The sequence below is a fragment of the Anguilla rostrata genome, chromosome 11 (assembly GCF_018555375.3).
Source record: "Anguilla rostrata isolate EN2019 chromosome 11, ASM1855537v3, whole genome shotgun sequence".
Lineage (NCBI taxonomy): Eukaryota > Metazoa > Chordata > Actinopteri > Anguilliformes > Anguillidae > Anguilla > Anguilla rostrata.
In genome coordinates this window covers 15,708,298-15,721,138 of record NC_057943.1, presented here as the reverse complement: position 1 = coordinate 15,721,138, position 12,841 = coordinate 15,708,298, and the positions used below count along the sequence as shown (strand labels likewise).

The 12,841-nt window shown below is 43.0% G+C and overlaps 1 protein-coding gene across 4 annotated transcripts in view; it reads right to left on the bottom strand.

The window, feature by feature from the left end:
- The window catches only part of cacna2d2a (calcium channel, voltage-dependent, alpha 2/delta subunit 2a), a 235,593-nt gene that overhangs the window by 123,956 nt on the left and 98,796 nt on the right, over positions 1 to 12,841 (bottom strand). The gene's annotated exons all lie outside the window — the stretch shown is intronic.

Genomic DNA, 12,841 nt, shown 5'->3' with positions numbered 1-12,841 from the left:
ATCCCTTCTTTCATTAAACTAGACCATTCTGTCTTATGACCCCACCCCGCCCCCCTTTTTTTAGATTTTTCTTTGCTCCATTTATAAACTGTTTGTAGCTATAATCGTACACTTCATTTCACTGCTCCATCGCTAGAACCTTGAGTTTAAATGTGAACCATATTCCATATATGCCATATAAGAACCATTTCCCATAGTATATAATAATGTAACTGTCAAGCTACTGTGCAAATAATTTTTCATACAACATCAAAGGAATGGTTTATGGTTCACTTCAGGCTTTTTAACGAGTTGAAAAGTCATAGCATCCTTGCTATTTCAATTTAAGGGGATGTTCTTTATAAAACAGTGGCACTGTAGCCTAATAGACCTCACCCCACTTACAGCCAACATTAGTGAGCTCAGGAAAACCTTGTCAAGCATGGCGCCATGGACAGTTAACACATTTGTACACTACTTTACACCCATTGATTTTGTGTCTGGGGGCAAAAGTAGGGCAATTCAATCTTTCTAGTACAATGGCGAGTGATTTAATTGCAACCGAACAATTCGGGAGCCACAGCAGTGTGACTCTTAAACGTTAAATATCCAAACAGTGTCTTTCTCCACCCCATAACACCACCCCGATGACTACATGACGCCCCTACAGCCATGCAATCTTGCGGGCTTACACATAGGGCAGCAGTAGTCCTTCCAGCTTAAAATATAAATAAAGGTGTACACACATTTTTTTTTTTTTTTTGCAGAAAAAGGACTCAGGGCCCACACTATAAGTATGTCCTCTGGTTGAAGGGTATCACATAACGTGAAACAGTGAGCACAGTTTAGCACAGACAACTTGCATCTGTACAAGACTCCTCTGAGGTTTTAAACAAGACCCACAGACAAGAGACCCAAAGAGTAAACTGGGCCATTACTACCCCAGAACTCGGAAAGACAGTTGTCTCTCTTTTGTCTGTACTAATAAGGGCCGGGAGGGAGGAGCGACAGCAGCACTGAGATTTATCTCTGTGCATGCCGTGCGCTCCTGTGGCAGGAGCCAGTTGAGGAAGACGCAGGGCTCACATTTTTATGACGCGTCTCTTCTTCACCATGCCCCTGCCCCACCCCCTCACACACTGCCCTGACCCCACCCGAGTCCCGGCCTTTCACTCACGCTTCATACGCCACGTCCTCTCAGAGAGGATAAAAGACGCATTTATCAATATTTGTAATAGTTTTTTTGGCAGCGTGTTGATGAATGTCGGCCTTTCGTCTCTTACGCACCACTTTACCGCGCTGCCAGATGTCGGGTCGGCTCGCGAGCGCGACCCCGATCGCTCACCCGCCGCCTCGCCCCACCACTGTTTATTTATTTATCCCTCTCAGACATTACACCGGAAGCCTCTGGGACTAACCTCTCAACTTTCATTTCCTCCCCCGCCACAGTCCATTCCTACCCCAGTCCATCTGGACCCGAGACATTACCTGTATTATTTATGGCATTGTATTATTTAAATTATCATCTGGAGCTATAAGACACTGGACAACAACAATACTGTGGGGACAGAGATGGCCCGTTAGTAACATAATAGAAATGGCAGGCTTTCTAAAAGATGATGTAAACGTAGGAAGGGCCGGCAGGCTCAGCATTCTTATGGTCATATCGGCCAATCGGCTCTGGCCTCAGCCTTACTCCCCTGCTTTGTCATCAATAGAGTGAGGGGGTGAATTTTTAAGGAGCTGACAGCCCCTCCCCCTGCTCACTGCCAAACAGCCAGAGACATGTGGCCACGAGAGAGCTCTGCTGTTTGCTGGACAAGTGAGACACATGGGGGGCAGCACCCTCATAAATACTGAACTTATCAAACCAAGGTCTGACAGCCAATGAAGGCTGAAGAATGGGGAGGGGCCTTTACAGAGACATATGGCAACAAGAACTAAAAAACCAGAGTGTATAGCAGTGGGATGTGGCATTCTGTCTGCACTTTTTGTTACAGGAAGAATGGCTCTCTCCGAGTGTCACTGCATTCCACAGGGGATAACCGACAGACGGGCCGGACGAGGATGTAACTCGCCTGTCTTAGTCCTGGCAGCACTCACTCCCATGTCTGCATTTTGAGTAGGGAGAGGGTAAACTGATGGGTGTGAAGGGCCAGAGGTCACAGAGCTGGGGATGTGGCAGTGCGTGCACCCACAACTCACAGTCAATGCACAATATCCAGCAATGTGTGATCCCACAGAAACCCATAGAGAAAAGAGCATGGTATCTGTCTGTGTGTAATGCCAGAGCACCCAAAGCCAATTGTAGAACAGTTACATGACTATGTTTAACCCCAGCCCAACCAATCATACAGCAATAAACTGGCTATGAGTGACGTCCAATCACAGAGGAGATACCGGACTATGTGCATCAAAGTTCTGAACTTTGCCACACTTTTCTTCCCTGAATAATGTGCGTGCACACACACACACACACAGACACACACATCACAGAACTACCCATGTAGCAATTAATCTTTAATAAATCTAAAGGTCATCTCTAGAGGGCAGGTGACAACTCCATAATTCATAAGCCAGCTTCTATATCCGAGTCACAAAATTATATTCGTGTTGAGATCAGCCAAAGCTCATTTCACACCACTCTCTCATTTTTTATTTGACTGGACCCATTATATTTGATATCCATCGGAACAAATTGATGGCTGTCAACAGGGGGGTGGGAGGCCATTTGTTAAATTGCTTAATTGCCTGAAATCAGCACTATTAGTAGAGCAGGTAATATCTATCTGCGATGCCTTTTAAACATTACTCAGTGACATATCAGGTCTGCAAAGAGGCAGGGTCAAAGGGGTCAGGGTTGGTGGGGGGGCTGCTTTTGAAAAGCGGTGCTTGGCTAAAACCACTTTATTTTGCCACCTTGCAGTGTGTCATTATCTCAGGTCCTCTGTATTGACATGCTGGTCAAGGTCTCCTGTCACTCACAGATAAGACTTTGCCATGGTGCCAGGACACCACAGGGGCCATGCTGTTGAAATGCTACTCTCTGCAACACTGTAAAGCCATCACCAGGGGGAGGACACTAACTACAGATGGGGTTCAGCTGAGGTACAGCAAGAATACAGGAAAGCCACAGACAGCCTACAGGAAAGGTACAGGTAGACTACAGGAAAGTTACTGGTAGCAGAGGCAGAGGGTATGTGCAGGGTGCAGGAAATATAATATGTATAGACAATATGTAGACAGAGCACATGCAGGGTTTAGGTGAGAAATGAACAGGGTAAAGGTAGGGTGCAGGTAATATGCATACAGAGAACAGCCTGGCTGCCACCAAGGAGCCCAGCCCTCCCTATGGCTCAGATTTGTACCCCCGTTAGGGTTGGGAATTTGAGATCACAGAGCAGTGGCACAGGATGAATTATTCCAGAGATACGGTGAGCTCACACTACTCACACACGTCTCACACACGGCCAACATGCATAATTCAAGAGGGGTGGGCCAGGCCTACAGGAGGATATAGAGTCAGTGTAGAGCAGAGGACTGACGTCTGAAGGCCAGACTGCAGTGTGGGGGGGGGGCAGTCAGAGAGGGCTGGGGCTGGGGTTATGCCTCGGTGGCCTGGTCTTTTGTTGAAACCAAGGAAAGGGCAATGGGAGCACTGTGAATGTCAATGGAGGAAGGGCTGAATTATTGATCCTTCAAACTGGATACTGAGAGTAGGAGCTTTTAAGTGAGGCCATTAAATAATCCTCCCTGACAAGGAAACAGAAAGATGCTCTTCATGTTGACTGTGAATGAAATGAATGAAGTACAATACTGGAAATATCCAGTGTGCGCCTGGACCGTTCACACATAGTAAACTATACACAAGTGTATTCATACTACCTAAGTGACTAATTCCTCTTGAAAAGAATATTATGAGTGATTAACTCTCTGTCTACAGGATGATATAATTCATTATAACCAGATGTATTAAATAGAATAAAGATAAAAGAGAAAAACAATAAGATTTGAAGCATAATAAAACATGAAATACATAGCTGTCTTGGGAACTCTTGCCTTGTAAATGTTTGCTCAATTGCACCACGATCTTTAATGAGGTTCATTTGTCTGTACAGATTGGTGCTGTTTTAAACACAGGAGGTGCCTGTGTGTCCCTGTCCATATACCAACCTCCATGTGTTTCAGTGGCCCAGCAAATTAGCATTCCCTATCCCTCCCTCCAGTATGTCTTCAAAAAGCAGTTAGGTGCCTTTTCTTATTTCCATTCTTCCTCCTTCGTGACAGGTGATGACCGATGGACTCGATCCACACCAGCCACACGTGAACTTAGAAGCGTCAGGACATGACTCATAAGATGCTACACTACTGCTGGAACCCCGCTGCTCAGACTCAGCACAGCACAGCAAAGACACAGAGCACAGGAAGCTGTCCCTCCACGCCAGGGAGGACAGAATTGCACTCACACCCCCTTGACCTACGGAGAACAGCCTGTCACGTGAACCAGCTCTGCATTTAAGCAGGCCTCTCTGGACAGCACAACGACCCATTGCAGGGGTGCACCAGGCCAGTCTATCTGTGTAGTGCACTGTGCTAAGTGGAGAGACAGAGGCAGCGGGTGGCCTTTATCGAGGCCTTTGGCCGGATACGTCCTCAGTGTTCTCCGAGCAGCTTTGCAAACAGCTGTCATGACAGCTTTCATTTGTTAGACAGAGACGGCACAAGTTTTGTTACGTGCTTCTTAAAGCTGTGAGCCAGAAGGTCCCACATGCACCAGGAGATTATCATCTTAAATATTCATAGCTGTCCTGTCTCTTTTTTATGTTGCAACTTCCAGCGGGTAGAGGTTTAATAATTCAAAGTCACATTATTTATTGAGTGACTGTACACCACAGGCGAGGAGTTTTACTCACTTGTATAGCTGTGTCAGCAGCCCGCTGAAGGGGCTGAACACCAGGGAAAGACTGCACTGCGCACAGCCAGGCAGCAGAGGGAGTACAGCACTGGATCCTCAACCTGGGGCTTTCGGTTGGAATCCAGGGTATACCTTAGCGGCTGTGAGAGATCTTTTACCACAACTACGGAAGCGAAATTCCCAATATAAGTGAAAGGGGAAAAACTGCACCGTAAGCTACAATGGATAAAAGCATCAGCTGAATGAATAAATCGATCAATATTGAGTAGCGCCCTGCTTTGGCTGCCTTGATGAAAGAGCACTTTAACGGAGGACACCAGGTTAGGGAGCACCCTGTTTATCCTATGCCTTCTCTGTTTCAAGCCTTCCTGGCAGACAGGACCACAATCCCAACAAGTGTTAGTTCCGTTTCACTACCTTCCGCATGGGTGTTGTGCTGTTACAAGAGAAACAAAAGGAAAACAACTCACCATAAAGCACATTCTCTTGACAAAACTGCCTATTGTGTGTAAATTTGGGCCATCAACCGAGTTCAAAAAATGATACGGTTTAATGCGAAATACATTCCACCTGAATAAAACATGTGCATGCAGAGGCTGCAAAACAAAAGCAGCGACTGCCATAAAGAATGAAAAGCACACAAGAGAATATACAAATGAAATGCTGCCCTGACGCTCATATGATTTACATACAAACCATCCAAAAAAAACACACACACACACCTCTGAGAAACGTGGGTGACAAAATATTATTCTTAACATAAAACACAATAAAACTAATCTTACACATCTTACAGCCATTTCAAATGCAGTACTTCTGGTGCAGTGCAATACATAGTTTTATACTATTCACACTGCCACAATCCCTTGGCCTGGAGTGTAGCGCCCCATCCTGTATTCCACCACGATGCCCATAGATTCTCCATTCAGAGCAGACCGTTTAAGTGAGTTTTAGAATTTGCTTTAAGCTTTTCATTCTCTTACCTCTAGCTAGCACAGCAGGATTACGGCCAATCAGAAAATCACTGAGTTGGAACCATGCCACAATAACAGACAGCGAGATTTCAGGTCTAGAATCTCAAACACTTACCACTCATTGCTCTCTCTCTCTCTTTCTCTCTCTCTTGCTCTCTCTCTCTCTCCCTCTCTTCATCCTTCCCTCCCTTATTTTCTTGTTCTCTCTACCTTTCTCTCCTTCTCTTTCTTTTGGTGTGGATTTGAAAAGACAGATTATACACAATATAACAGCCCTGATTTTATATATACATATTCCCAATATGTTACCAATACAAGCAAACGTTCCCTCCAAAATGTTCACATTTTCCATGTCTAAAACATCTATGTCCCATTACAGGTTACAAGGGTGATGTATAAATGCTGAACATGAACACCATAACTGGACACAGAAAACAACATTCTGTTTGAGATAAGGATCAACACAAAATACACAGATAAGTTTAAGAAAACATAGCATGCTAGTGATTGGTTGTCTCGTTTGTAAGGGGAAGAACATTTTTATGCATGATTTACTAAATACTAAGCTTTAAATATAAGCCTGATCAAATATAGTTAGCATTTTTTCCCCAGTTAATCTGAATTTAATGCAATGAACTCCTCTGTTTCCTCTGTTGTGTCATTGCTGCATTTTGCAGTTTTTGCAATTGTTCCTTCGATTGATTATTTTTTCAATGATGGATCTTCTTTTTCATCCCTGTTTGCTCTCTCACTCTCCTCTCCCTTGTTTTCTCTACATTTCTTTTCTCTCTTGGTCCTAAATCTCTGCTCTTCAGTTTATTGTTCACTGTACTGCAGTAAATTTAGACCCCCAACTGTGCTTGAAAACACTGAGTTGGCTGTAGACTGGGTAGACTGAGAAATGTCTGGTAAGTAGTTTGGCTTTAATGATGCTTGTGGCAGTGCTGGAAGAAGAGAAACAAAATCCTTCTTGTTGGCTATGTGCGGAAATGCCGTGAGGACTATAATTCCACTATGGATCTACCCCTTATGCACTAGAACATCTGCACAGTGATTATGAGCTGACAGATTATAGAAAAATACACACACACACAAACACACACGAGCACACACAAAGACAAAGACAAACACGCACACACATATAAAAAAAAGGCTTCAGCGTACTGCTTTGAAACGACAAATGAATGTCACACATAAAGGGGTAAATAATGACCCCTTAATACCTTATGGTCCTTACGGGTCCTCCTTTACAGTTTTGCTTTTTTGTTTCTGTTAACCAGCTTTAACTGGTAGACACAGGAAAAGCACATAAAGGGCAAGGGGTCCTGCCATTGTGTTATATGGCTGCTCATGTATTCTAGTCTCCAAACGGCTCCCTTGCCGGCCTGTTTCCAGGGGATGTGTGCGCAGAGCTATTGTAGCCTGTGAAGATAATCTTGTGTTTTGTTTTCCCTAATCCGCCTACCTATTGAAAGGTTTTCTCTTTCATTCCCCCTCACCACGCTTTAGCCCCTCTACGCAGCCTGCACACCTCGCCTGTCAACACCGCAAAGCGCTCCAGCACCGCAGTCCACCTTTACCTGTCCATCACTGCAAAACATACACATTGCAATTTTCAATCATAATTCTGCAGTTATCCATGTTGTTACTGCTTATAACTGAAATGGGAAAAAAACGGTGTCAGTTGAGATATGGTTACAATGAATTATGCTGTTCTTTTTTTTTTCTTAATACATCTATTACCCCTGTCAATTACAGAGATCATACAGTATAATTGGTTATTATGACAGGCTGATTTAGTTTATTGTTCTGCATGCCTTCTCTCGCCTTCCTTTTTATTTGTTCAACAGTTGTTCACATTTTTATATACCTATATCATCCCTGTGCTCATGTTAGACCTTAATAAAAAGAGCTGGAACACAATATACAACAGTGTCCTCTCATATGCAAGACACAGAATTTCCAGCACTGAAATCCAGTACATTACTGCCTCTATTGGTGATGATCTGCCACTGTGCCCCATTGTCATTTCAATACTAAACCTGAAACATAAACAATAATTGTGTATTTTGTGTAGGTTGCATATTCCATTTTTTGCTACCGGTCCGGCTGACTGTAGGTTGACAATGATATCTTATAAAAACATCAAATGACGAGTCTACATTAATGGAGGTAATCCCAGCAATGACTACATTAATCACATGCATCCAACAGTTTGTCATCAGTGTAATTACACTCAACAGTGCCAAAACTAAAGAAGATAAACAAAGCAGAATTTAGAAAAATTAAACCAAGCAGCATTTAAAGAAATCCAGGTATGTCTATTTGGGTACCATCACACATCTCCATACTTCAGCATTCAACAGAAAGAGAGATTAGAAACATTCATTAGCAAAATCCCTTGGGGACATAATTCTAAAAATGAACCAGGGCCGGTGAAGCAGACAGCGTCTGAAGGCAGAGTGGTCCTGGTGCGTTCCGGAAGGTGTGTCCATCTCCGCTGTGGATCTAGCTCCTTTAATGGCTTTGCTGTTATGCAGGCAGTCGCTTGCCCTCACACCGACACTCTCCATTTCTACCCCTATATATCTACCTCCTTTTTCCAGGTTGACTCACTCTCTCTATCCTCCCTCTCTCTCTCTCACACACACTCACTCTCCCACTGACTCCCTTGTTCACTTTCTCTCACATTTGCTCCCTCATGCTGAAACTATCTCTATCTATATCTCTCTCCTCTCTGTCCACAGTGACTCACTCTATCTTTTTCTTTCTCTTTTTATGCTTCTCCATCGCTCTTTGTGCTTCTCTCTCTTTCCCTCAATCTCTCTCCCACATTTCATTGTATGCAGAAAATGGAACCGTGTAGCAGGGCTGTCTAATTTCATCTGCGTAGCCTAAGCAGGGTCATCTGAATGACCTTGTAAAAGGTGAGCTCTAAGCGCTGAAAGCACTTATGATACGTGCTGTGTTGACAACCAAATGGATATAATCAGCACAGTAGGCAACACCTCTGTTTTGTTGTAAACTCCCGTGAGTAGTACATGGAAGAACAATTGTGGCAGTAAAGTGACCTAAAAAGAGTATAAGCGAAAGGTATCATGGGATTTTGGCGGCAGTGACATGCCAATAGCTCGTAAACTATTTAACCTTACAGTCTCTGCAGCAGTCAGAAATAGGTTCGGAAGCTTCAGGCAAGAAGGGGCCTTGGAAAACTGATTTATCAAGGCTGGCCATCAGGTCCCTGCTCTCCAAACAATGTGGTTATGTATGTTGAAAGAGGTGGCTTTAGGCCATCGATTGTAATTACTTCACTTTCACAGCCTGTACCGTTGGCTCCAAGGGGCAGTGGGAGAGGGGCCGCACTGGGTGCCTTGGCAGAATGAAGCAGGTTGTGCTACAACCAACTAGGTTGTGCTTGTTATGTTTATTATCTACTAAAATACCTTGGCCTGTGATTCACTCTCATTTGGATGTAATTCATGTTGTGGTACAGACGTACTGTGCAAATTCATTCAAAAATTCATTTTCCCGAGAAATTACACCGCTGATAAGCTCTCAGGTTTGTCTCTGACAGGTTGGGCCATTTGTTGAAACTCAGCCATTATGGTGGCAGCTGCAAGTTTTGATCCTGATTCTGCACGGACAGGGCAATCATGTATGGCCACATCGAAGCACTAATGCTTAATTTCTACCAGACTGGTAAATCCCATACAAGGTCACAGCAATGCCCAAAGAAGGCCTATTTGACTCACAATCCACTGCTTTCTCTAATAGCACCAACACAAGAAATGAGAGATTTCATGTCAACATTTATTTAAAAAAACTATATGTGTTGAGTAGGCTGCACAATCTATATTCAAGAATGGATTCTATATTCATAGCCTATTTATGATTTTACGTCCCTCTTGCGCATTCAAATAAACTGAGCCTTATTCCTTCACGCTACGATACCAATACAACCCAGCTGTTTTGTGCTGCAACTGCAACCTTAGCCTTCCGTATGATTTATGTCATCATATCTTTATTATGTAGTCATATCTTACCTGACTCCATAATGCCAATGATGTCTGTTTCTCAAATGAAAAAAAATTAAATGTGAACCTGAGTTTGCGAAGAAGTTTAGATGTGAAGTTCTGTTTATTTGTAAGTTCAAGTAAAGGACAAATGTTGATTTTAGTACATCCAATGTATACAATGAGTAATTTGGTTCACCAGTCATTTGTCACAAACAAAATATTTTTGAGAAGATCTTATGATGGGTCTCTTACTGCTGGTGGAAGCCCCCCTGCAGAGGGACCCTGCCCTTGCTCTGGCCACAGTGCATTACCTACAGTAAAGGCCCAGCTAGCACCTGTCTCTCTAGGGCTCCGTCGCCTCCTCTGGCTTCACTTGGCTCGACTGGGCTTGACAGCAGTGCTGGCCTCCAGAGCTCTCCTTACATATCGATTTAACATGGCTCCAGAATCCCCCGGATCTTTCAAGCCACTAACTCCTCTGCCAATAACAATGTCAGTCTGCTCCTGGGCATCACAGACAAGGAGTAGAAAAAAAAAAACAGGATGCCTGTGAAATAGCCTAAAGGACAGGGCAGGACAGTATCGTGTAGCACAGTGGTTTTCAATCTGCAACCTAATCACCAAAGAGGGGTGGTCAAAGTCCTGTTTCAAAGGGAATAGCCGACCAAAATTAAGGATGGGTTCACAAGATGACCCACAAGGTGTTTTCTTTGTGACTGGTGTCCACTTTGGCAAATGGGAACCACAGCGCAGTAAATTGGCCAGGTCAGCCACATTTCTGACTGACAGTTGATGGGGAGACTGTATGGTAGTCGCAAAGAGTTGCTATTGACAAAGAAGTTAGCAACTTGAAAAGCTCAAGGATTCAGAGGGCCTGATCAATCAATACACAGCCCACATGGGTAGAGGCAAGCCATTTCAAGCCTTAATGTTTTTATAATTCCAGAACAGGGAAAAACAGTGAAGTAAAAATGCAAAAGGAAGGAGAGGAAAAGAATGGAAATAAACACTGACATAACAAAACATACATCCCCCCCCCCGCCACACACACACACACACACACCACACACACACACACACACACACACACACACACACAAGCATTTGTACAAATTTACATGGGAACACACAGATAAAACAAATCTAGGATCTAGAACCCCTTTAAATTATTCATTATTTAGTCACTGAAATATTCAAAGCATAATGGATGTAATCGCATCCATTACAGGAGGCTTAAAGGGACAGGGAGCCTTTCATATTCCTCCTAACTGCAGTACACCGCAATTTCTCCATTGTCTTTTTTTGTGTTACAGATAATCCGCATGGTAAAATTAAAGGGGGGCATGAAGTGGCGGCTATGCTGCAAACGGAGAAGTAGTCTTCCACAGGGTAACTCACTATTGAGCAAAGTGACAGCTTTTATGAAACCCTCTCTTGTTGTGTATGCATTGCCTGGGTAAATCCAGTGACCGAGCGACAGAGTTAGAGTGACAGCCTGTCATTTCAACACCTTCAGCTCTTAGGAAGATAACTAAAGCTTGCACAGATCACACTTAAAGAAAAACAATGAGCAGCAGTTTGGTCTTTGTACCCATGTTTAAAAATAAAAAAATTTTTATTGGATATTCATCATTCATAATTCATAGTGATGGTGAATATATCTTTTCCAACATTCACTTCTTACCACAGTTTAGACTAGTTGTTTTCTGTCAGGCTAATAAATCACTCCTTTGGGAATAAAATTTTACTTTCGATTTCCAGCTTTTTAGCTATGGAGTATCAAGGAAACAAGCCTATGTCAGAATATAGAGCATGTATATGAAAATAAATGAATGGGTCACAGTAAAGAGTGACCCATTCATGAGTGGCTAACCACACACACACACACACACACACACATACATACATATATATATTGGGATGGCAGGTATGCCTAGCCAAGTTACGCCTTGTATATATACACAGTATATATGACATAGGTGTGTGTGACCAACTACAAGCCTACATTGACATCAACTTAACAACCATTCAACACTATGACTGTCTTTGACATATAGTGGTGTACAAAGAAAAGCAGTTAGAATGGTCCAGAAGGGATACACTATGTGGGTTAATCTGTAATCATTCAAAGTTAATCTTCCACCCACTGGTGAGGTTAGTAATACACATAAAAAATGCATGCTCACAAAGAAAAAGCCATCACACAATTAAAGCTAGGTTGGAAAACAAGAATGTTGTACACACACACACGTACGTACACACACATCCTTGTGAGGATGATTTAGTGTCTTTCCATTGCATCGCACAAGACTCTCCACAGAATTATTCCCTCCTGAATTTGTGCGGAAAAACATCGTGACCTACTGCTGTCTTTGTTTAGATCCCTCTGCTGGCATCAAGGATAAGAAAGTACCCATCGTGCCACAGCACTTAAATGTGTGGAGTGTGGTCTTATATCCTGGAGTATCTGGATCTCTCAAGCATGCAGGGCCATTAGCTTTCATATCGCACCATTGGGAACCCATGAGGTAATATATGATATACTGCACAAGAGGCCAGGCCACTGGCTGTGTTTTCCAACACACACTGCTTGTGAAGACAGTGCAATCCCTTACAGTACATTACAATCACAATATCATTGTACCAAACATGGCCTCATGTCTGGAGAGACCTAAACTGTACAGATATGACTTTGTTAGGATGTAAATGTTTTTGCTTCTTCAAATGCACATGGCTTAAATTTCTCTAATGTTAAATAAATTGTTAAATATTCTGGCTAGTTATATTAGCAATAATCTTTCATTTCAGGTTCTGGTATAAAGGTTGCCTATATATTAATCACAGTTGGACACACACTGAAAATCTAAAATAAACAAAAAAGTACACCGGCAACCATATGAACCATAGGAACTTGGTTAAAAAGTTAAAAAGTATAATAAAAGGTAAATATTCTTAAG